Source organism: Nansenia antarctica, assembly GCF_963989245.1.
Source record: "Nansenia antarctica genome assembly, chromosome: 2".
Lineage (NCBI taxonomy): Eukaryota > Metazoa > Chordata > Actinopteri > Argentiniformes > Microstomatidae > Nansenia > Nansenia antarctica.
The window spans coordinates 35,906,002-35,930,608 of record NC_137675.1 but is presented as its reverse complement, the minus strand read 5'-3'; the positions used below and the strand labels follow the sequence as shown (position 1 = coordinate 35,930,608).

The 24,607-nt window shown below is 43.4% G+C and overlaps 1 long non-coding RNA gene across 1 annotated transcript in view; it reads right to left on the bottom strand.

Moving 5' to 3' along the window:
• The window catches only part of LOC308176036, an 86,328-nt gene that overhangs the window by 31,096 nt on the left and 30,625 nt on the right, over positions 1-24,607 (bottom strand). The window contains exon 2 of the long non-coding RNA XR_013938000.1: positions 13,327-13,444. This is a non-coding gene — a long non-coding RNA (uncharacterized lncRNA). The remainder of the gene's footprint in view (positions 1-13,326; positions 13,445-24,607) is intronic.

Genomic DNA, 24,607 nt, shown 5'->3' with positions numbered 1-24,607 from the left:
CACCGACCAACGCGACGCAGACCGACCAGTGCAGAAGTATAAATTGGGAGAGCCCTTGCGTAGGCTACGGTGTAGCCGCGCGTAAATTCAACGCAGAAGTATAAATTGGGCTCCAGAACCATCGGTTCTCAAGGCTACTTACTTATGTCTTGACTACCTGTCCACTTTCTCACCTGGTTCTTGCTCTCTCTCTCTCTCTCTCCCTCTGGTGTGCTGACACCATCCTGCTCTCTCTCCTTCTCTCCCTTTCTATCCTCCTCTCTCCCTCTTTTGCTGTCAACCAAAAGGCAAACATAACAACCAGAGTATTTATAATCTAATAAGAGGTATACATTGATCCATATCAATTTATAACATAATTATAATTTAATATTGGATTGCTGTGGGCAATGCAGTCAGATAATGTCATTTTGACTTTACTCTCTCACCTGAAAAAAGATGTCTATAAACTATAAAAAACAGATATTTCCAATGCTTCAATCCACTGTCATTGTACTGTAAATATGCCATTATTTTATTACCATGAACCCCAATTCTAGCAGAATAAGAAATATTGTATATCTTCTTTAACTAAAATAAGAAAGTGCATCCAGTTAGCTCTTTAGCTGGCAAGTGTGCAAGCAGACTAGCTCATCTCATCACCTCTGAGCTAGCTAGCTAGCTTGCTAGTTCTTTGACACCATGGAATTATAGTCAAGACACTCACAATAATAATGACCCATTTTAACCAACTTTCTCTGTCAGAACACTCAGCAATTACATGTATATTTGCTAACGTTTCAACTTGCTTACTTTCTATCTGCAGACATCTCACCGCGTCGCGCGCGCACACTCCCTAAAGCCTAAAAATATTTTATTATTCTCCAGCGCTGCCACAGTGCGAAGCGAAGTGCGGAGATAGGTCTGGTTATATGACACTACTGGCAGACTTTGGGCCTGCCCCCCCAAGGCAATTGTAAGGGAAACACTGGTCCCCTATTTTCAGGAGCTCAAAAGTAATTGGACAAATGAACATAATCATAAATAAAATGTTAATTTTTAATACTTGGGTTTCCTCCTTTGTGATGCTTTGCCAGGCCTTTACTGCAGCTGTCTTCGGTTGTTTGTTTGTGGGTCTTTCTGCTTTTAGTTTTGTCTTCAGCAAGTGAAATGGATGCTTGATTGGGTTGAGATCAGGTGATTGACTCGGCAGAATATTCCACTTCTTTGCCTTAAAGAAGTCCTGGGTTGCTTACGCAGTATGTTTTGGGTCATTGTCCATCTGTATTGTGAAGCACCATCCAATCAACTTTGCTGAATTTGTCTGAATCTGAGCAGACAGAATATCCCTTAACACTTCAGAATTCATCTGTCTGCTTCTGTCTTCTGTCACATCATCAATAAACACTAATGACCCAGTGCCATTGGAAGCCATGCATGCCCATGTCATCACACTGCCTCCACGTTTTTTTTACAGATGATGTGGTATCCGTCGGATCATGAGCCGTTCCAAGCCTTCTCCATACTTTTTTCTTCCCATCATTCTGGTACAGGTTGATCTTAGTTTCATCTGTCCAAAGAACGCTGTTCCAGAACAGGGCTGGCTTTTTTTAGATTTTTAGATGTTCTTTGTCAAAGTCTAATCTGGCCTTTCTATTCTTGAGGCTTATGAATGGCTTGCACCTTGTGGTGAACCCTCTGTATTTGCTTGTGTGAAGTCTTTCTTTTATGGTACACATGGATAATGATATGCCTACCTCCTGGAGACTGTTCTTCACTTGGCTGGATGTTGTGATGGGGTTTTCTTTTACCATGTAAAGGATCCTGTGATCATCCACCACTCTTGTCTTCCATGGACGTCCAGACCTTTTTGTGGTGCCAAGCTCACCAGTGTTCTTTTTTTCTCAGAATGTACCAGACAGTTAATTTGTCCACTATTCATGTTCCCACTATCTCTGATGGATTTTTGTTTTGTTTTTACAGCCTTAAGCCCGATTTATGCTTCTGCGTAAAATCGACGGCGTAGGCTACGCCGTTGCTTGCGTAGGCTACGCCGTTGGTTGACGCGCACCTCTCCAAAAATGTAACTACGCGGCAGTAGAACATGATTCTGATATGATTCCGACTCTCGTAGGCCAAAATGCGGAAGCCATGACAGAAATGTCATTTACTTTTTCTGTAATTACTTATTAATAAAGATTTTTAAAATTATGATGACCATCGTATTATCTTAGTTTAATGTCATGTCAATGCATCATAGAACTTTTATTTACAACAAGCATAAAAAAAAAATCGCTATTATGCCGCTTTGAGTACACCGTTCCAACGGAGCGCCCTGGAAGCGTCAGGCACAGCCTTCCTATAAGGAGCGCGATTCACATTTACGAGATGTACAATCCTGTTTGTTTAGAAATACATTAGTAGTTACAGGTAGCCCCATGGCTGTTCGTTGGGTTTAAATTATATTTATGATAGACATATTTAATGTAAAGTTATCTATAAGAACTATGATTGGTCCGCTTAGTTGCGTCACATTCCGACTCTCTCGTAGGAATGCGGAAGGCATGTGTTGGAGCCAAAAAAGCTTTATATTATTATTTATGAAAAGCCACTTGAATGGTATTTTGAAAGTGGTACTTTGGCCCATAAAGACTTTTATTTTGAAAATGGGTGTCGCCCAATCTAAGGACATAATTGATATAAGGAAGTGATCTCTCCTTGCTTGGGCTTGATGAGTCCTGACACGTGAGGGTGCGACACAGTTTTTCAACCATCACGATAAACCACCACCACATTAGAAAATATTTGTTGTTTTGTTTGATACACGTTTTTGTTTGATACAAGTTTTGGTTTGACACAAGTTATTTTGTTTGACAACTATGTTTGATAAGTTTGCTTTTGAATTCCGATCGGGGATAGGACCGACCCAGAAGTGACACACATACAAACAAACATTTACATACGCGTACATACCACACCACACCAACATACTGTATATTACTTTCGTTTGTTACTTTTATTTGGACTTTGGATTTTAAGACCACTTCAATCCATGGAAAGGTCCAGAGTCTTTGTTGCAAACGGAGGAACTACAAACAAACAGGTGCGTTGGAATCAACACCCACTCATGCCAGGACGATGGCTAATTTGATAGACATGATAGCCATCACATTAAGTTGAAAAACTCTCGCAAGTTGAAGAACTCGCGCAAATTGGAAACACTGGGAAACTTTCGCCAAGTTGGACATACCTTTCCTGTTGTGAGTGAGACGGAGCCAAGACTGCTCGTTTGGAAGGACATTGGATGCGTGAGTAACGTAAACCTTCAGAGCTTATGGATGGAAACCGGTATCAAACTAATTGATAGCTTGCGCTGTTTGTGCTGTGCTACGGAATTGTTATGTTGTTGTTGGACTTGTTGCGGAGTTTAATGCATTGTGTTTATGGATGCTAAGTTGCGCTATTGTTATTGTTTTGAGAAGCGCTCTTATATTGTGTTTGATGCACTAAGAGTGGACACCGTCATATAATCAGAATGGCGGATGAATTGAAACCGGACAGCCAGTCTGATGCGGCTGCTGCAGATCAAGATCTGATATTATTGATTGGATCCCGTAGAGCTAAACTGGGAAAATGTACACGGAAAATGAATCAAATAAGACCATTGCTGTGTGCTGATGGAAATGTTAATGACATAACTGAACTAGTTGATGGGTTCAAACTCACATTGAATGAATTTAAGGAATTCCATGGAACTGTGCACTCGATGTTATCACAAGAGGCACAACCTGATGATGTGAATTGGTTTGAAACAAAAATGTTGCATTTTGATAATTTTTTGGATGAAGTGGAGGGATGGAAAGCAGAAGTTGCTGAATCTGACAGGAACCAATCAACTGTCAGGCCTGAGGACAGCGTTTCTGTTACACTGCCACCACCAGACATTGGATCCTCTCGTAGGAACAGTGGATCCTCTCATAGGAGTGGTGGATCCTCTCATAGGAGTGGTGGATCCTCTCGTAGGAACAGTGGATCCTCTCATAGGAGTAGCAGATCATCAAGGGCCTCTACCTCACTCTCAGCCCAACGCATGAAAGTGGAGGTAGAGCGAGCAGAACTAGTGGCTAGAGAGGCTGTATTAGATGAACAGCGTGCTTTGGAAATCGAGGAAGTTGAACTGAAGACAAAGAAAGAGAAATTTAAAATAAGAACTGACATTGTCGCCTCCACCGCCAAATTAAAAGTCATTGAGAAATTTGAAACATCTTCTATACCAAGTGTAAAAGAACATGATGACATGAATGCCTATTATGATGATATGCAAAAGGGACAATCTGTGTCTATGAATCTTGAACAATCACCGGTTGAATATGCTAATATAGGAACAGTGCCTAAAACCCCACTTCAGAAGGTTGTTATTCAATCAATTCAATCAGTCTTTGTTGCAAACGGAGGAACTACAAACAAACAGGTGCGTTGGAATCAACACCCACTCATGCCAGGACGATGGCTAATTTGATAGACATGATAGCCATCACACCATGACAGAAATGTAATTTACCTTTTCTGTAATTACTTATTAATAAAGATTTGATTTTATATGATAACCATCGTATTATCTTAGTTTAATGTCATTTCAATGCATTATGGACATTTTCTTTACAACAAGCATAACAAGAAAAATCGCGATTATGCCACTATGAGTACACCGTTCCAACGGAGCGGATCAACGCGACGCAGAAGTATAAATTAGGAGAGCCCTTGCATATGCTACGGCGTAGCCGCGCGTAAATTCGACGCAGAAGCATAAATTGGGCTTAAGGATGGCCTGTTTCACTTGCATTGAGAGCTCCGTTGACCGCATGTTGTGCGTATACAGCAACTCTCATCTGCTTAGCTTCCAAATGCAAATGCCACACTTGGAATCAACTCAGACCTTTTACCTGCTTAATTGATAAAGAAATAATGAAGGAATAGCCCACACTGGCCCATAAAACAGCTTTTGACTCAATTGTCCAATTACTTTTGGTCCCTTGAAAAAGAGGGAGCTACATATTAAAGAGCTGTAATTCCTAAACCCTTCCTTCAATTTGGATGTGAATACCCTTACCCTGAAGCTGAGAGTCTGCACTTAAGCCCATATTCATTATATAACTGTAACTTGAAGATGTTTAGGTAAACAGCTAAAATAACACAAATTCTGTCTGTGTCCAAATATATATGGACCTAACTGTATGTGTGTGTGTCCTCAGGGTCACATCTGTGTGTGTGTCCTCAGGGTCACATCTGTGTGTGTGTCCTCAGGGTCACATCTGTGTGTGTGTCCTCAGGGTCACAGAAAGACATATTCACCACAACATGTGACCACAACACACCTAGCACACCGTATGAAGCTGAACACTACATGTGACCACAATAACAAGTGTTTGGGGCGGCTGTGGCGCAGGAGGTAATGATCTAATGATCGCAGATTGGCGGGTCGAGCCCCGGCTGGCCACATGTCGAAGTGTCCTTGGGCAAGACACTGAACCCCAAATTGCTCCCAGTGAGCGGGCCGGCGCCTTGCATGGTAGCTTGCCGCCATTGGTGTGTAAGCGCTTTGGATAAAGGCGCTATATAAGTCAGAACAATTACCATTTTTAACACACCTAGTATGAAGCTGAACATACACTACATGGACAAAAGTATGTGGACACAATTATGGTCTGGGGCTGTTTTCATGTTTGGGCTAGGCTTCTTAATTCCAGTGAAGGGATATCTTAAAGCTACAACATACGATGTGATTCTAGAGAATTGTAAGCTTCCAACTTTGTGGCAACAGTTTGGGGAAGGCCCTTTCCAGATTCAGCATGACAATGACCCCATATCCAAAGTGAGGTCCATAATGACATGGTTTGCCGAGTTTGGTCTGGGAGAACTTGACGGCCTGCACACAGAGCTCTGACCTCAACCCCATCCAACACCTTTGGGATGAATTGGAACACCTAATGCGAGCCAGTCCTTGTCGCGCGACCTCAGTAATGCTCTTGTAGCTGAATGGGAGCAAATCCCCGCAACCATATAGCCGTAGTATTTGGAGTTACCAGGCGCAAAACAGAAATACGTCAAATCAGTCTTCAAACTATTTCTGACCTAAAAGTCTGATTTTCTGTTTTTTTGCTAACATTCAACTTGAAGCTTTGAACCAGTGTTTCCTCTATATGCATTGATTTGTGGCGGGCAGCCAGGAATACATTTTCTCCGCCACTAATTGATTCAGTCCACTTTATGACCGGAGAACAGAAAAAAGCTGATTGAAGCTCGTTTAGGCCGCTTTCAGACCTACATTTTGTTTCGATTTAGGGTGTAGTAAGTTACAATATGTTACAATGTTGCAATTAACCTCGTCAGCGACGCGCTTGCAAAACAGTTTTGTGATTGGTCCGAATTTAGCGGGACATTTGGATTTCTGGAAATCCCGTAGCTCTCTCTTCGCCCGTCGCCCGTCCCTTTAATCCCGTATGCGTATCCTAATGGAAAATGCAACATCATCAGCGACGACTGTGGGTTCTTGCATTTACTGCAGTTCTCTGGTTCATGTTCTTATACCAGTGCTCACTATAGAGTATTTTAAATGAACATTCATAATGTCGTCTAGTCTCTGATGTTCATGGTCAACTAAATCAGGCTATTTTGTGAAACAAATAATGTTCCCGAGCAGCCTCGCATCTAACGCTAGCTTCGAACTATTGATAGCATAAACGTTGGTAAATGTCACAAACGACACAGTATTGGCAGGGGGAAAGAAGGGGAGTCGAATTGTTATTGACCACGGATTTACATGCTGGAAAAACATGCAGCTAAAATTCAGGGAACATTTGGACAATAAGTGACACAACGGAGCTGTGGTCGCATGGTCTAACTACAGGGCAATAGACGCGGGGCAAAAATAATCTATTGCCTCTAAAATCACCACGAACAGAACGGCGGAGGTACGGGTAAACAGGGCTCATGTCGGTGTCATCAAAGGTAAGAGTTGGTTTTCTTTAACTCAGCTGATGCATTACCTTGCTGTTGGTTGTTTACCGAATTCTCCATCTGACTGTCACACTGTGATTTTACTTACCGTATTTTCCGGACTATAAGTCGCACTTTTTTTCATAGTTTGGCTGGTCCTGCGACTTAGTCAGGTGCGACTTATATATCAATATATATATAATTTCATACTGACTGACATGAACCAAGGAGTAAACATTACCGTCTACAGCCGACAGAGGGCGCTCTGGGCCGCTATGGGCTTGTGACAACTATATGCTGCTCCAATACCACTGAAGAAATGAACTAAAACATTAGCTTGTTGAAGCTAAGCAAACGGTAGCTTGGTGAACTTGCTTACTGGTAACTTGCTTGTTGGACTCGCTGGCTTGTTATGTTCATTTAGCCTATTCAGCCTCCCAGGTATGTTCTTTATGCTATTGTGTAGCTGAATAACTGTTAATGTGTTATGTTAACATACCGGACTTCTATTCAGCCTGTTGTTCTGTGTGCTATTGTGTAGTTGAATAAACTTGCCTTTCCAGATTAAATGTCTGTTCTTGGTCTTGGATTTTGTGAAACAAGTTTCTAAATAAATGGCGCATTGTTTGATTGATGCGACTTATAGTCCGGAAAATACGGTATGTAAACAGTTAATGAGTAACGTTAGCCTGTTTTGTGCGTGTACTCTCATGTAGGCCTACTTCGTATTGATGAGCTGATGATCTTTCATTGTGTGTGTGTGTGTGTGTGTGTGTGTGTGTGTGTGTATGTATGTGACTGTCAGTCACAAGTTTATATTCTACGGATGTTGTTCAGTGCTGTATGCGCGTTCCCGGTTCCCTCTGTACTCTACTCTTGTGTACTTCATATTCGATGAGCTGATAATCTCTCGTGTACTTCATATTCGAAGAGCTGATGATCTTTTTGTGTGTGTGTGTGTGTCTTAGCCTGTCAGTCACATGTAGGCTATATGTTCAGTGCTGTATGCGCGTTCCGCATGTTCTGCTGCAGCTGTAGGATATCTTGGTATTTGATCACCTTCTATATAAAATCACCTGTTCGGCTTTAATGGCTTAACCACTATTTTTTTTTATTAAAAAAAATCGGTGAAATTACGTCTTTGTTTTGAGCGCCAGTGCGTGTTTCATGCGCGTGCACAGGAAAGAAATTGTGTCCGCGCGCGAATAAGGACCACTCCGCCACTAATGTGGAAAAAACCTGGAGGAAACACTGAGTAGCCACTCGTTATTTTTCTGAACTGTTTTACGTTCATTAAATAAGTATAATCTATCAACAACAGAGGCTTGTTTCTCATGCTTTTTCCGACGCGCTTGGGGGGTGGCTGAAATAACGTATGTATGCTTTCACTTGGGTGTGATTGGCTGTTAAGCTCGCTCAAGGGGGAGGGACACAAAGGGCGCGTGTTTCAATGTTTTCATTGAGAATGTATTTCGAGTTTGTACATCGATGAACACTGCTTAGCTCAATGAATTGTTCAGTAATGACTGAAGGCACAAAGAAAGTCCCCAAGAAACGAAACTTTACTAGAACATACGGATTTCACGGGATCAACATACCACAACACTTTCTGCTTTTGGGTAAGTAGCCTACACTCCTTTGTTTGTTTGTGTTGGGTTAGCCGCGTTAGCTAGCTAACATTAGCTAGTATGTTCTGTGTCGTCGTATTGCCTTTTTAAAGACTTTCTAAAACAATCGCATAGCACATGCTGCTCTTATAAGTTGTGTTGTTGCTACTGTGTACAGTTAGTTAACTGTTTTTCTTTTGTTACTTGGGTTGGGCTAGCCGTGTTAGCTAGCTAGCATTAGCTAGTAAGTTGTGTGGTATTGCGTAAGACTTTCTAAAACAATCGCATAGTACATTATGCTGTTCTGAAAGTTGTGTTGTTGATACCGTGTACAGCTAGCTAACTGTGTTTGATTTTTTTTTTTTTACTGTTCAGAACAACTTCATGCTGTGGTACTGTGCCTGGCCTTGCCCTCCACCTCCTGATTGCCTGAGTTACCAGCACTTCAGGTAATTCATTTACTGTGGGCAATAATTCAATGTATTGTCGTCTGTCTGTTCCAGCTTTGATGCTAAGGAACCTGGCGTGGTTATGGCTGAAAATCACTGATGTCAAGCCCCCCGGAGGTGATCTTCATGCGCAAGGCCCACTCGGACTTGACATGGCCAGACAGAAGTATATTTTTGATCAGAGAATTCTGTTCAGATGAGGCAAAAGACACCACATGCCCACCAGACTCCACAGCACCTCAGAAAACTGTATTACTTTTCATACTTACTTTACTTATTTTCTTGTTATTGTGATTATGTACCTTGCTGCAATGCTAATGTTGAAAAACCAAAGCCAAAGATTTTTATTCTTGTGTACTGTAAAATAAATACTGATTCTGATTGAAGACTTTTTTGTATCATTAAAAGAATAACAGTTACAACAACCATAAAGCCTCCATAATGATAAGCTGAAGCTAATTAGTAGGGCTGCAACTAACGATTATTTTGATAATCGATTAATCTGCCGATTATTTTTTCGATTAATCGGATAAAAATTAAAAAAACTGATTTCTTAAAAAGAAAAAATATATATATAAATAATATAAATAAAAAAGGCTTTGCTACATCAAATAGGTTTAACAACAGGCCATGGACTATGGCGGTAGATTGTTTCACTCAAGTGACGACAACAGTAGTCGCCAGTGGTCACGTGCATGACAGTTGGCTAGTAGCTGTGTGTGAGTCATGTCAGCAGTGTGGGAATACTTCAGTCTTAAAGACGAAAAAAGTCCATCAGCGGAATGCAAGATTTGCAAAATAACAGTTTCGAGGGGTGGCAGCGATGCTAGTCGGTTTAACAACACTAATTTAATTAAACATTTAAAAAAACACCATGTGGAACAGCACCAGGCCTACCTGCAAGCGTCTGCTGCAAAGAAAAAGCCCCTGCAACAGCAGACATTGCTACAGTCAATGCAGAGGCGAGAGAAACTCCCCCCAGACAGCAAAATTGCAAAAGCAATAACGGAGAAATTAGTTCAGTTTATTGTGCTCGACGACCAACCACTTTCGGTGGTAGAGAATGTGGGGTTTCGGAGTTTAATTGAGCACCTAGAGCCGCGTTATACTTTGCCCAGTCGGCATTATATAACCGAAAAAGCCATCCCTCAAATGCACAATGAAGTGTGTGAGTTCCTCGCCAAACTATTGGAGAATGCCGGTGCTATTAGCTTCTCAACTGACATTTGTAGCTCAGACGTGTGTCCAATGTCGTTGTTGAGTCTCACAGCACACTGGATAGACTCAGGTTTTACTTTAAAGAAAACGGTGCTGCATGCCCGTGAGTTCCGTGGCTCACACACTGGGGATTCCATTAAGGCAGCCATGGAGGAGATGCTGCTCGAATGGAAAATTAACAAAAGTAAAGTCCATGTCGTTTTAAGAGACAATGCTAAAAATATGAAGAAGGGCATGGACCAACTTGGAGTGGCGAGTCTGGGATGCTTTGCGCACACTATGCAGCTTATCGTGCATGAGGGACTGTTGTCGCAGCGCAGCGTGAGTGACGCACTGGCTAACGGGCGGAAAATGGTAGGCCATTTCAAGCACTCGCCCTTGGCATATTCACGGCTGCAGGACATACAAATAGAACTTCATATGCCGCAGGACGTTCAGACTCGGTGGAACAGCACCCACTACATGATTGAAAGCCTCATCGCGCAGAAACGGTCACTCTCAGCGTATGTGGCTGAACATGACCTGCCAGCGACGCTAACAGCAAACCAGTGGGGGCTGTTGGAGAGGACAGTCACGGTTTTGGCCCCTTTCGAGGAGATGACGAGAGGTGAGTGCCTCATCGGCATCACTAGCTGATGTCATCCCCATCGTGTGTGTCCTGAGACGTGTCCTCAGTCGGGAAAACGACACTGACCAGGGGATTAAAACGATGAAAAGCACCCTCCTCGACGCACTCAACAGGCGTTTTGACAACTTGGGAGTCTGAACCGTTATACTCGGTTGCAACCCTGCTTGATCCACGGTACAAAGACAGGTAAGGGAATTTCTGTTAACTTTATTTAGCCTAATCTGATTCAACGTTGTGTGTGTGTGTGCGTGTGTGTGTGTGTGTGTGTGTGTGTCTGTGTGTCTGTGTGTCTGTGTGTGTCTGTGTGTCTGTGTGTGTGTGTGTGTGTGTGTGTGTGTGACAAGTAACTTGATTACGGAAATTATTTGACTAATATTAGCTATTTTATTATACAGGTACTTCACAAATGCAGACAGTGTGAGGCTTGCAAAGACAGCATTAATGGCAGAGGTAGGGAAGATGGAGGAAGTGTTGGAGGAGGGAACTACAGCCTCTGAGCCAGCAGACAAGACTCCACGGTTGGAGGCGACAGGCACCAGTACCAGCAGCAGCAGCCTTGGCAACATCTTTGATGAAATCCTGGAGGAACGCACAGTAGGCCTACCTGATCCTGGGATAACCACAAGCGTACAAATTCAAGTGCAGACCTACCTCAGTGAGGCACCTATTCCACGGTCAGACAATCCCTTGCTTTTCTGGAAAGTCAACCAACCTCGACTGCCCTCCCTGGCAGCCACAGCAGCTAAATTTCTCTGTGCTCCTTGTACAAGTGTAGAGAGTGAGAGGCTCTTTAGCACAGCCTCAATTATTATTGATGACAGAAGGAACAGGTTGACTGCACAGAATGCTGAAAAGCTAATCTTCCTGAAGAAGAATCTCTCCCTCATGCTTAAGTGAACAATATGTTAAAGAACTTTGTTACAAAGAAACGGCACATAAGAAACGTTTGTTGTTGTTGTTGTTTTTTGTTGTTGTTTTGTTTACAATTGTCAAAGCAGCTGTTATTCTTATTTATTTGGAATACTTTACATATTTATTTGGGAAGTTATATTTAACTTACCTGAAGGCACTAAAATAGATATCAGACATAACTATTTTTTCTACAATGCTGAATGCTGCTGTTTAAATTGTTTTAACTTTAAACCAGTTACTGAGTACTGGTCACTGAGTACTGCAGAGTACTGTTTTTGTTGCTTTAATAAAGGCTGGCAGTCTTTAATTTAACTGTTGTTGGTGTGGACTATATACTGGGGAGGTATTTGTTATTATTCAGGGGTCAAAAAAATTATACAAATATCGGATCGGTATCGGTATCGCAGATACCCGAAGCCCAGGTATCGGTATCGGTAGTGAAAAAGTGGGATCGGGACATCCCTACTAATTAGCTTAGGTAATACCTTGCTAGGTAATCATGTTAGCTATAGCTATCTGACCCAGTGACTAACACTGACAGACATTGATAGTTGACAGCTGTCAATCTAGGGGGTGGGGTTAACCAGCCATTGTTACCATCCATTACCTGGCTGTGTGAAGGTGTGAAAAAGAACAAAATCTTTGAAGGGCATTTTCTCTGCTTAGTGATTTCAGGTGTAGCAACTTTAAAATACTCATGTTGTCTTCAATTTGTTTCCGATTTCAATGTATGACGTATCATTTGAAAGCTTACAATCTGTAGTTTAAGCACATGTAAAAGACTGGAAAATGATTTTGCCTAACGGTAGCTCTTTTCACTGTCTGTTGTCACATATTCTAACATCCAGCAAAAAGTATTCCCAGAAGAGTGGAAGCTGTGATCAGAAGGTCATGAGTTCCAATCCCACCTGGGAACACCACCATTAGTGTGTCCTTGAGTAAGGCACGTAGCCCTAAAATACTCCAGAGAGACTGTCTAACCCTAAGTTACTCCAGGGAGACTGTCTAACCCTCAGTTACTCCAGGGAGACTGTCTAACCCTCAGTTACTCCAGGGAGACTGTCTAACCCTAAGTTACTCCAGGGAGACTGTCTAACCCTCAGTTACTCCAGGGAGACTGTCTAACCCTCAGTTACTCCAGGGAGACTGTCTAACCCTCAGTTACTCCAGGGAGACTGTCTAACCCTAAGTTACTCCAGGGAGACTGTCTAACCCTAAGTTACTCCAGGGAGACTGTCTGAGCCTCAGTTACTCCAGGGAGACTGTCTAACCCTAAGTTACTCCAGAGAGACTGTCTAGCCCTCAGTTACTCCAGGGAGACTGTCTAACCCTAAGTTACTCCAGGGAGACTGTCTAACCCTAAGTTACTCCAGGGAGACTGTCTAACCCTAAGTTACTCCAGGGAGACTGTCTAACCCTCAGTTACTCCAGGGAGACTGTCCCTGGAATCTGTAATTGTAAGTCGCTTTGGATAAAAGCGTTTACTAAATGATAAGGAAAACAAAAGAATGAATAAGCCAGTAAAGAGCAGTGTTACCTGACTGGGGGAGCCGTGGGGGAGGAGCCTGGGCAGGGCTGGGGGTCATAGAGGTCCATATGGGAGGGCACAGGAGAGGAGCTGGAGGTAGCAGGCAAGCATGACACCATGGAGACACCTAGGTAGGAGACACACAGGTAGGAGCTCAGGAGAGACACGCAGGTGAGACAGGTTGGAGACACACAGGTAGGAGACACAGGTAGGACACACACAGGTAGGACACACACAGGTAGGACACACACAGGTAGGACACACACAGGTAGGAGACACACAGGTAGGACACACACAGGTAGGACACACACAGGTAGGACACACACAGGTAGGACACACACAGGTAGGACACACACAGGTAGGAGACACACAGGTAGGACACACACAGGTAGGACACACAGGTAGGAGACACACAGGTAGGAGATACAGGTAGGACACACAGGTAGGACACACAGGTAGGACACACAGGTAGGAGACACACAGGTAGGAGATACAGGTAGGACACACAGGTAGGACACACAGGTAGGAGACACACAGGTAGGAGATACAGGTAGGACACACAGGTAGGACACACAGGTAGGAGACACAGGTAGGACACACAGGTAGGAGACACACAGGTAGGAGACACAGGTAGGAGACACAGGTAGGAGACACACAGGTAGGAGACACAGGTAGGAGCTCAGGAGAGACACCTGGGCAGGTGAGACAGGTAGGAGAGACACCTGGGCAGGTGAGACAGGTAGGAGAGACAGGTAGGAGAGACAGGTCGGAGAGACAGCACAGTAATCGAGAACTTGGTGTTGGTAAGCCGTGAAAGGAGACGTGTGTGTGCACTGTGTCTATATCACAACATGTACATTTGATAAGTACCGTAAGGCAAGTTTATTCAACTACACAATAGCACACAGAACAACAGGCTGAATAGAAGTCCGGTATATTAACATAACACATTAACAGTTATTCAGCTACACAATAGCATAAAGAACATACCTGGGAGGCTGAATAGGCTAAATGAACATAACAAGCCAGCGAGTCCAACAAGCAAGTTACCAGTAAGAAAGTTCACCAAGCTACCGTTTGCTTAGCTTCAACAAGCTAATGTTTTAGATAACAGTTCACTCCTGCTATAATGTGAACTGCCTGTGGGTCTGCGCTTTGTTGACCACTGATGACGTCATATAGCCGCGCCAATGCTAAGCTACCGTCTGCATTGCTGAGTGTCCTAACAGAGCAAGTTGGTTCAAATTGGTCGTTATTATTGTGACTAGAAAGTGTCTGATAATAGTTCCATGGTATGTAAAATAGTGTCAAAGAACTACCAAGCTAACTAGCTAGCTCAGAGGTGATTAGATGAGCTAGTCTGCTGCACACATGCCAGCTAAAGAGCTAACTGGATGCACTTTATTATTTTACTTAAAGTAAATATACTATCTTTCTTATTCTGCTAGAATTGGGCTTTATGGTAATACCATAATGGCATATTTACAGTACATGGACAGTGGATTGAAGCATTGGAAATGTCTGTTTTTTATTTGGACATACGATTTTTTGTCAGGTGAGGGAGTAAAGTCAAAATGACATTATCTGACTGCATTGCCCACAGCAATCCAATATTGAATTATAATTATGTTATAAATTGATATGGATCAATTTATACCTCTTATTAGATTATAAATACTCTGGTTGTTAATATGTTTGCCTTTTGGTTGACAGCAAAAGAGGGAGAGAGGAGGATAGAGAGAGCGAGAAGGAGAGAGAGCAGGATGGTGTCAGCACACCAGAGAGAGAGAGAGAGCAAGAACTAGGTGAGAAAGTGGACAGGTAGTCAAGACCACATAAGTAAGTAGCCTTGAGAACTAGGGATGCACCGAACATTCGGCCACCGAATGTATTCGGCCGAATATCGCAAAATAAAGCACATTCGGTATTCGGCAGAATGTGTGAAAACACCGAATGTTTACCACCGAATAGTGGCCGTGTTTTGATGACGCAATACAATTAAATATAACTCTCAACAGGCGCGCGGCGCGAGGCGACGCGCTTTCAAAACTGGCTGCGTTCGTAAATTCACTCAGGAAATCCGATCAGCACTCGTGGAATGCCTCTCGTCCAATCAAATGACTCGGTTTCTCTATGACGTCGGGCCCAGTGTGCGCTCCAGCGCTCTCAGAGCGACTTTACGAACGCAACCTTACACTCATCTAGCTAGTTAGCTTAGCAGTCGTAGCGGAAGAAGCAGAGTTGTTGCCTTGTTGAAAACATATTCAGACTCCCAGCTGTTCTACACGAGTTTATGACATGCAGCTGTATCATGCGGTGGTTTCTATGCAAACCAGAGACTATAAAAACAAAAGATATTCATTCTGAAATAACATGAACTATTATCCTTACACTCAGGTGGACTCAATTCAACTTGTTGAATGACTTGTTGACATTTAGCATTTGACCTAATTTTAAGAGTGACAAAGGGTCTGAATACTTATGTACATGAGGTATTTCTGTATTTACATTTTAATACATTTGCAAACATTAAAAAACGTTTTTACTTAGATTATGGGGTACTGTGTGTGGATTGATGGCAAATCTATTCAAAAATGTGAAAAAAGTGAAGGGGTCTAAATACTTTCTGAAGCCTATGTAGAGACAAATCATGAATATCATTAACTTGAACCCTGGAAAGCAGTAGAGATTAAATCCCACGATAATTAGTTATAATAAGTTATATATAAAAGTTATTTTTTTTCAATCTCAATTTCTTTCTTTGAGAAGCATGAATAAAAAGCAAAATGTATTTAGTTTATGCAATGATCAAATTAAAAACTGCCGATACACATTCGGTATTCGGTATTCGGCCAAGTGTTTCCTTAAATTCGGCTTCGGCCTCGGCCAAGAATTTTCATTTCGGTGCATCCCTATTGAGAACGGCTGGTTCTGGAGCCTAATGGCCCATAGGGCAGGAGCCTATCTCCTGTTTCAGTAGCGTGAGGCGGCTTAATGTACAAGTACGGTACACCCCCTGGACATGACGCTGGTATGTCGCAGGGTCTTACCCCCTGGACATGACGCTGGTATGTCGCAGGGTCTTACCCTCTGGACATGACGCTGGTATGTCGCAGGGTCTTACCCCCTGGACATGACGCTGGTATGTTGCAGGGTCTTACCCTCTGGACATGACGCTGGTATGTCGCAGGGTCTTACCCCCTGGACATGACGCTGGTATGTCGCAGGGTCTTGCCCCCTGGACATGACGCTGGTATGTCGCAGGGTCTTACCCCGTGGACATGACGCTGGTATGTCGCAGGGTCTTACTCCCTGGGGGGGGGGGGGGGGTCCATGCCACGGTCCATTCCACCCCCCCAAGGCAGCAAACCTAGGGGAAACACTGCATTGATTCAGTGACCCAACCAAGTTTAAGAGTTGAGTTATTCTCAGAGGAAAAAAGGACTCTGTGTCAGGTAACCTTGGCCAGATTCAACACACAGACTCGACACACACACACACACAGTTCACTCTGTCCCTCTCCCTCGCTTGCCTCTCTACACGGGCTAGTCTAGTCTTAGAATGTCACCACAAGCTGTTTCAGAAATAAGTTTGACTAGCTGTGTCTATCATCATGAAGTGATTAAGGCAGAGGAGAAATTAGCACAAGCTAACATGCAGAATTCATCCTCGGTGGAGGGGGAAGCATGGGACCACGTGTGGTGTGTTTACAATGAGTCTGAAGAGGAGGGGGAGAGCGCCGTCTCCTCATCTGGCCCACAAGGCCGAGGAGGGAGTGTGGCGTACCGTTATGTCCCAGAATGGGACCTGTTAGAACACTGGCTGGAAGTCTGTAGACGAAAGAACTATGACACAGGCCAACAATCTTTGTAGGAGACCCCTCTGTCGTGTGTCAGGGCAGAGGGGGGAGAGAGAATGACTGATGTGTGTCACTATTGTGGCAAAGCAGGCCATTGGGCCAGGGAGATTTGGCTGTATCTTGCAAGGACACACACAGGTCCTGCAGGAATAATCGAGAGTGTGACTAAAATGTGCATCTGGTGTAATTGAAGTTAAATGGAACTAAAAAGTTGAATTTTTGATGGCATTGTCTTTAAAATGTGATCGTTGCATCTCAGTATCTCAATCTGACAATTGCTTCTGGGGAAATTGTAAAGTATTGGGTTTCAACACTCCAAAAGAGGGACAATAATGGCATGGGTCACTGGTGCAGAGCCTTCGAACTACAGATCTACACTGTTTAGAGTGTGGGGGCCTATTCGGGGAGAAGATGACATTTTGGGAAATCACAGCTGATGTCTCAATATGTCTCCCACTGTACCATATTACTTTCAGGTGTGTCTGCAGGGAAAGATACGAGTGTTGAAACCAGGGGGGAGGTTATAACAGAAATTGTGGAGGTTATAAGAGTTTTGCCTGAAAGTTAGAAAAATAGCAGCATGGAACAAAAACACGTTTTGAGAAAGAATACAGTGGTGTTTGAATTTTCGAAGATACTGCTTGGTTGGTTTGTGTCCTGTGTTCCAGACAACAATCTGATTGGAGCTGGAAGAGTGCGGCCGATGAAACCAGGGGGAGAACAACCAGGCCTCCTGTTCTCACACGGCCCAGCAGAGGACTTGATCGGGGAGAGCCGAGACGAGTCTACAGGGAGAGCCGAGACGAGTCTACAGGAGGAAGGGGGAGATCCACCTCTCTTCGAAAGATTAAAGATTGAATATCGAACATTGGGAATATTGGACTGTGGAAAATAAAATAAAAAGCAAATTGGTTAACCTTTCTTCCCTAGGTGACTCTGGTGAATGGGAATGTGGTGTAGGTTAATAGGATGTCAACAATATGGTTATGAGATTGCTAATCCCTTTTTTTACAGTAAAAGTGTATGCATTAAAGATTAGACAGGGTAGGCTGTGGCCTTTGACCAATGTCTACTAATCAGGCTGTTGAAAAATACTTTTCTAAAAACAAATTACTTGTTTTGGTAGTGTTATTGGAGTAACTATCATCTAGCAGGAGAGATCTATTCTACTCTCGAGGAGGGTCAATTCAGGGAACAGAACAGTAAGGTTTTGTTTAAATTAGTAGTAATGTAGGGGTCGAACTGATGGTCAGGGAGGTGAGAAACTAGCCGGTGCATTTGGTGATAACGAGACAGGGAGGTCTCTGTAGAGATTTGAACTAGGGGTGGGCATCAATGATCGACGATCGATAATTGGTCGATAAGGATCTTGGTCGATCACAAAATATTTTGCTCGATAATCGTTAATATTTATATATATATATTTTTTTTTTATAATAATAATAATGGAAATTAGTTTGTCCCCGTGTCACCAGATTGCGTTAGTCTCTCACCCCTGAACATGTTAACATGATCATCTTTCTAAACAAGAACCAGTAGGCCTGCCGCCTACAGTCTCTCGCTGGAGTTTAAATTTAAGTTAAGCTGGACGCTCTTAAGGACACTAACGTTTTCAGTCATCCTCCTATTTGTGAGTAACTGTTTTTTTACTGCTCCTATGGTGAGTTACTTATTTTCTATATTTTTATTTATAACGTAAAATGTGTTTTTAAGTTAAACAATTTAAGCTACTCACTGCCTTGTTTAAGAGGATTGTTATCTGACTGTAGTGTCTAGTTTGAATGTGAATGAATTAGGGCTGCCACGATTAGTCGACTAGTCGCGACGACGTCGATTACCAAAATCGTCACCGACATATTTGGTAATCGACGTCGTCGCATGTTTTTTTGGAGCTGAAATAAGTTTTTTTTTTTTTTTTTTTTTTTTTTTTTCGTTTTTCTTCCCTGAAGCTGCCACTGGCTAGCGTCTCCCAGTGTCTTTGATGTACATGCGCAGTGTCGGTCATCCGGGGCACACGTGACATCCCCGGAAAAACAAACAGAGAGAAATGTCTTCCCGTCCTCGTACGTCTAAAGTGTGGGAGCATTTCAACCACAACGTTGAAAAAAAGAATGTAAAAAATACAATTTGCAAAGCTGAACTCGCTTATCATGGCAGCACGTCTATGATGCTCGAGCATCTCAAAAGGAAGCACGTTGTGGCAGATGACGAGGAAGACGATGGCTCGTCTCGGTAAGCTAGTGAGCTTGTTATTGGCTAACGATATCGTTACGTTAAAAGCCTTCTTACATTATTTTACGTTATGTGCTGTAACGTTGTCATCAAAGCGATACTTATCAAATAGCAAAAAATGTTGTCTTAACGTTACAGTGCTAAGAAGGCGCGTTCTACTATGGAAAGCAAAACTTTTGTACTCTGTACAAGTATTTATTTTTGTTTTTGTATTCTTTTGGTTGCCTAGTGCCTAGCCTACCTCATTTTACTCAGCAGTTTGCACTCTCTACTACTCTTTACATTACATTACATGCAAGTGATGCCAGAAATAAATCTGCAAAGTTCATTAAAATATCTATTTTTGAGTGAACAATCATTTTAATTGTCTTTATTTTTAGTTAGCACATGCCTACAACAACAACTAACAACTTCAAGCAAAATTTAGAAGCTGATTTAGAAGATGATAGCTAAATAAGAGCGATTGAGTAAATGTGCGATAAGCTGTAATTTATGATCCGATTAGTCGACTAATCGTTAAAATAATCGGTGACTAGTCGACTATAAAAATAATCGTTTGTGGCAGCCCTAGAATGAATGAATGTGTGCAATAGCAACACAAATAAAGTTTTTTCCCCAAGGAAAAAAAAAAAAGGATCGATTAAAAAAAAACTGTCGATTAATCGATAATTGATCGTTAATTCTTGCGATTATCGAAAAAGAAATTTTGATCCTTTGCCCAGCCCTAATTTGAACACCACCTGTGTTTCTACATCCTTGACCATGGATGACCGTTAGAGTTCCAGGGAGGGGGTCGGTACTCAATCAAACGGACCCTGACTAGCGGAGGAACCGAGGGGGGACTTTTCTCCCGCATGATTTATGGCTGATTTTCTTATAAGTGTAAGGATGGTTAAGATGTAGGTGTATTTCTTCCTAAAATGCTCTGTGTGTCAGTACAGAATCAGAATTGTCACCAGTTATGTTTTGCTAAAAGCTTATCGGAAACCAGGGACATATCGGCCTTGAGTGCTTTGCAGGAGCTGATTCGTCTGTTTTCAGCCAGGCCAGTATACAATGGGGTTTGGCTGAAAAACTTGTAGGTGCCTCATATATGTTTGACTATTATTGGTTATACATTGATCTTTAAAATTCGGTAACTTGTTGTTTAGAATTTAGGGGGGACTGTTAGATCTTAGCAACATTTATGCTTCTGTCTGTCAGACACACACATGACACAGACCCACACACACACACATAGGCTACTCTATTCTCAGGTCACTCAGACACACACATTCTGTTCCTTCCAGGTCAGCCTGCTCTTCAGGGGTAGGAATAACGCCACAATATGCAGACTCGAGAGGTTGTTATCTTAAAGACCTTGGGGGTTAGGCGCCAGGGCACAGACAGAGGGTGGGCAAGAGAGTATTTAAGCCTGTCTGTATGTCATAATGATGTCGTTGAATGTCGTGGAATGGTCGTGGAATGCCGGATGCTGGTTACCGTGCTGGCTGAACCATTCGCTGACTGTCTTAATAAATCAAGTACAGAGATTCCGACCCGTGTTGAACATTCTATTTTCTTGTCAAATCGTGTATGCTGCGCACCTAATCTATCCTGAGATGACACAACGCATTTAAGATCACAATCCTCAATAGATTGATCCATTCCATCATTTTACCGACAAGAAGATTCTACAGGCCGCTACCCACACGTTTAGCTGTGTTACTCATTCCACGAATGCATGATCCTTACAAGTTGTACCTCGTTGTAAAGGTGACTAATCAGGCTTTCCAACGATATAAAATACAATACCAATTGGTATTATTAAAGGGGAGGAAGAATCGACTGAAATAACGTTTCCAAACTTTTTTTGAGGGTTTAGTTTATGTTCAACAGGAAAAGGTAGTGAGCGCAGATTTTCGTGTTTTGACTTCGGTGGGAATTTGTTAAAAATGTCTTTCCACCAAAGAACCGTTGAGCTGGTGAGACTGCCATATACAATATATCTGCCATATATCATACCTCCACTATGATTGGAAATTAAGTAGTGTCCAGTTGTGGAATTATATTTAGCAGTAGCGATATTTGGAGTCTGGGGAAGTTCTTTATGCGCTCTGCCCTGCTGGTTGCACGATGCAGGACAGCTGTGAAAGGAGACTGACCAGGCAATCTTCAGGCTTCTGTTCACACCTAGGCTTCCATGTAAATTCCACGAAAAATACATGGTTGTGACCCGGTAATAGTCTGGGCGAATTCCCCTGGTCAGTCACGTTCACACATAAGCCAACAGGGGAAATTGCATGGAATTCTACTGGGGAGGCTCGTACTGGTTGGCTGCACAATGAATCATGGGAATAGATGCATGTTTGGTGAATATAGTTACCCTTGGCCTCTCTAGAATGTTGACTGTTTTGGAGACTTTATTTGATTTCAGGGCATTTTAGGAAAGTTTGCCCCCCAACCCCCTGTTATCTCTCTCTCTCTCTCTCTCTCTCTCTCTCTCTCTCTCTCTCTCTCTCTCTCTCTCTCTCTCTCTCTCTCTCTCTCTCTCTCTACCCCCTGTTATCTCTCCCTCTCTCTCTCTCTCTCTCTCTGCCCCCAACCCCCTGTTATCTCTCTCTCTCTCTCTCCCTCTCCCCTCTGCCCCCCAACCCCCTGTTATATATCTCTCTCTCCCTCCCTCCCTCTCCCTCTCTCCCTCTGCCCCCCAACCCCCTGTTATCTCTCCCTCTCTCTCTCTCTCTCTCTCTCTCTCTCTCTCTCTCTCTCTCTCCCCCCCTCTCCCTCTCTCCCTCTGCCCCCAACCCCCTGTTATCTCTCTCTCTCTCTCTCTCTCTCTCTCTCTCTCTCTCTCTCTCTCTCTCTCTCTCCTCTGCCCCCCAACCCCCTGTTATCTCTCTCTCTCTCTCTCTCTCTCTCTCTCTCTCTCTCTCTCTCTCTCTCTCTCTCTCTCTCTCTCTCTCTCTCTCTCTCTCTCTCTCTCTCTCTCTCTCTCTCTCTCTCTCTCTCTCTCTCTCTCTCTCTCTCTCCCCCTCCCTCCCTCTCCCTCTCTCCCCTCTGCCCCCCAACCCCCTGTATCTCTCTCTCTCTCTCCCTCTCCCTCTCTCCCTCTGCCCCCCAACCCCTGTTATCTCTCTCTCTCTCCCTCTCCCTCAACCCCCTGTTATCTCTCTCTCTCCCTCTCCCCCTCTCCCTCTGCCATCTCTCTCTCTCTCTCTCCCTCTGCCCCCCAACCCCCTGTTATCTCTCCCTCTGCCCCCAACCCCCTGTTATCTCTCTCTCTCTCCCTCTCTCCCTCTGCCCCCCAACCCCCTGTTATCTCTACCTCTCTAGCTCTCCCCCTCTGCCCCCCAACCCCCTGTTATCTCTCTCCCTCTCTCCCCCTCTCCCTCTCTCCCTCCCTCTCGTGGCTAGGCTCCAGGGAAGTAATTTTGAGTAAAAGCAACAATGCAGAGAGACGCAGGACGCATTAAATAGAAGAGGGAGGTCACTCCACTGGACCAGGCTCTGACCCTGCAGGAAGGAGAAGAGAGGAGGAACAGGGAGGAGGAGAGAGGAGGGGGAGGAGAGAGAAGGAGGGAGGAGGAGGAGGAGCGAGGAGGAGCGAGGAGGAGGAGGCAGGAGGAGAAGGAGGAGGAGAGAGGGAGGAGGCAGGAGGAGCGAGGAGGGAGGAGGAGGAGGAGCAGGGAGGAACATATCGTGGGCTTGCTACAGCAAGCACAAAAAAACAAATAGTTCTGTCTGAAGTGAGAACACTGGACCAGGTTTCTGTCTGAAGTTAGAATACTGGACCAGTTTTCTGTCTGAAGTTAGAATACTGGACCAGGTTTCTGTCTGAAGTTGTCAATGTCCCGGACAAATGGGAGAAATTCCGGTCATCATATTAAAATATAATATAGGTGTTTGTCGCTGTCCGATACGATTAGTAATTCTTCAGCTTATAGTATTAGTTTGTCTCGCCATTTTTACCTCTTGCTCGCTCTCGGTCGCTATGGTGGGCCGCTAGGCAGGGTTGCCAGATGGGGCGGGTTATCGCCGAATGGGCTACTGGATTTAGCGGTTAGACTGTAAATGGTCAATCCCATTTGGCAACCCTGCCACTAGCCAGGGTATTACCACTGTTTCTTGACACAGACCGGTAATTACCGGTTAACGGAAACCCAGACTGGGACTATTCGTGACTGGGCTACAGGCAGTCAAATACTAGGAAGTATACTAGTATACTAGAATTAGGGATGCACGATATTATCGGCGCAATATCGGCCCGATATTGGGAAATTAATGTTATTAAATATTTAGCGGTTTTATTATTTTTTTGCCGATATAGAGCCAATAATATGAAGCCGGAAATATTTGCGGTTCCGGTTGTCGCGCTCATGATGCTGCGCCTGCGTACAGCCATGCAGTCAATTAACGGTAAGCTAAGGTAAATAGATAGCCAATGTTAGCGAGTGCTAATGTTCACCATCTCTGTAGTCTGCTCTAAAATACGCAATCAAACAGTGCAGGCAACCCATGCTGTTCTGTGGATGAGACGAGCTATTGACTGATGGCTTTCTACTGCCAAATCATATTATTACAGCAAACATGTCGGTAGTTTGGCATCTGTTCTCTGAACAAGGAGAGGCTCATTCCGACATTGACTTCTGTTTTCATTTTCGCGATTTCAAAATAAAAGCGCGAGCTAAGCGTTGTTGAAAATGAATGACACGTCGCTAGTCAACTAACACAGCTTGTTTTGTGAGCCCGCTAACAATGTAAAGTAGTGTTGTAGTTAACTAGGTAACAAGGTAAAGTAGTGTTCTAGTTAACTAGGTAGCAGTGGGGATTACTCACCCAATCCATGCATTGCAATAGTTTGGCTTGACTAGCGAGTGTGATGTGATTTTCAACAATGTCGAAATGTATTTCCTTTTTTTAAATAAATGAACATTTGAAGAGTCAGAAGTGTTCTCTTTGTTGTGTTAACAATATTGATGTAAGTTAGATTTGGTGAGATCACTATGGAATATTAAATCATCAATCTTTGCTCACTACATAGCCTTTCTTACCTTCAGGTGTGCATGAACTACAGGTTATCAACTGTGAAATTATATCTGTTCTCATATCGGTTATCGGCCACGAGAAGCGGGTAAACATCGGTTATCGGTATCGGTTGGAAAAAATGCATATCGTGCATCCCTAACTAGAATACTAGAAGAGTATCAAATAGAGTGC